The sequence below is a fragment of the Octopus bimaculoides genome, chromosome 20 (genome assembly GCF_001194135.2).
Source record: "Octopus bimaculoides isolate UCB-OBI-ISO-001 chromosome 20, ASM119413v2, whole genome shotgun sequence".
NCBI lineage: Eukaryota > Metazoa > Mollusca > Cephalopoda > Octopoda > Octopodidae > Octopus > Octopus bimaculoides.
In genome coordinates, this window is record NC_069000.1 from 25,756,306 (window position 1) to 25,758,306 (window position 2,001).

A 2,001-nucleotide genomic window follows, 5' to 3' on the forward strand; every position below is an offset into this window, starting at 1 on the left:
ATTTTACCTGTCTTTATGTTCTGAGTTCAAATGCCACCGGGGTCGATTGTGCCTTTCATCCTTTTGGGGTCGATAAATTAAATACCAGTGAAACACTGGGGTCGATGTAATTGACTGATCCCCTCCCCCAAAATTTCAGGCCTTGTGCCTATAGTAGAAAAAAATATCCCTTCTTTTCTCAGCTACATCAGTGGCAACATCTATCTTATCTTCTCTTTACTCGGCAGTTTCCAGCGATTTAATATTCCTCTCTTGTCTTCTCTTTACTTGGCAGCTGCCACTGTGGTAACTTCTCTCACCATCTCTCTTCCACATTTTCTATGTCCTTATCAATCAACGAACTACCAATGTCAACTAGCATGTCATCAGTGGAAAATCTCTCATGAGCATTATTACTATCTCTCGCCTTTCACATTTCTAAGTAGTAAGTCTATAAGAACGACAACCAGAACTTCTCTAAGAGACTGATACTTGAAATTTACTTCCAACTCGAAGTTGTGAATAAAATTAATAACAGTTGAATTAAGGTTAATTTAAGTAGGAACTATTTCTTCTGTCAATTTATTTTGAAGAATTCTGAAACCAATTATGCAACTCGCAGCTTTTCTTCAAATAAAGTCTTCTAAATTTGCCATGCGCAACGTCTACGAAACCTCATACCTATCACTAATGTCATCATTACCCTTAGTGACCAAATCAGCTTATATGTTCAGCATTAAATCTGTATCAATCAAACTATTGGATGTTGTTATATTCCGACGGTTACTCTGCGCTTCCATTTCTTTCTTTATTGCGCCACTCTTTTACTTCCACTGTCATGTTGGCCTCCTGAGTGACTTTTCCGTTCTCCTTCGGTTTGGGGAACAGTCAAAAGTTACAAATAGCAATGCCTGCTCTGTTTTGATACCCATCTCTGTCTAGTAGTCGTTTACCAGAGTGAAACTGTGGACTGGTGCATTGTCCTGGTGCAGGTGTCACCGAACCGTACGGAAGAGCTCTGGCTGTTGACCGTCTGACCAGAGAGAACCCAGTGGATGTAGATGATACCCTTGCTGTCGAAAAATGGGATCTACATGAGCTTGCCGATGGACTTGCTTTACCTGGCCTTTTTGTGTCTAGGGAAGTCCAGGTGCCTCCATTGGATACTCTATTTCTTGGTCTCTGGATCTTAACAGTAGATCCAGCTTAACTCAAAAGTCATCAGAGGCTCAACTATTCTCGGATTGGAGGTAATAAGCTGAACCATCGCCCTACTGTCACTAACACGTCTTTTCTTCTATTCGTCACTGAGCACCCTTGGAACAAACTTTGCACAAATATTGGTCAAGTTCAGATCTTCACGAAAATTTGTGTAGAGTTGCTATATCAACTCCAAACGGTAATCTTATTCTCCATAGATACACAACGGTCTTCATCCTGTACGTTGAAAATTTTCTCCCTCTCCTTTCTACACTGCTCATCGTCTCTTAATTCCTTTCTACCGTTATTGAACCTTTTGTGTCAGCGAAAAACAGATACTCGACTCGTATAACTTAATCCATAAGCAGCTCGCAGCATTTCATAAGTTTCTGCAGTGTTTTTATCATGTTTAGAACACAACATTATTGCATAACTAGCTTCTAAATTGTCTAGACGCTCCAAATGCATTCTGCAAACAAGTCAGGTATTGTTGTGTTCGAAGTGCTATTACAGCCGTCTCCTTCAATCTGGAATGACAAAAGTTGACAGATCAGCTTATTAGTTGTAAAGTAATGACATACTAAAATTGCAATAAACTAGACCAGTTATAACTGCTTCTCCTAAACAGTCTCAAAGTCCTGGAGTGCACTTAGTGTGTGTCCGTGTGTGTGAGTGTGTGTGTACATATAGAAAGAAGTGTTTTCCACGTAAGTTCACTTTCAAACCCACAAATTCTCCTCCCCCCTCTCTCTCTATATATATATACACGCACGCACGCACGCACGCACGCACACACACACACACACACACACACACACACAC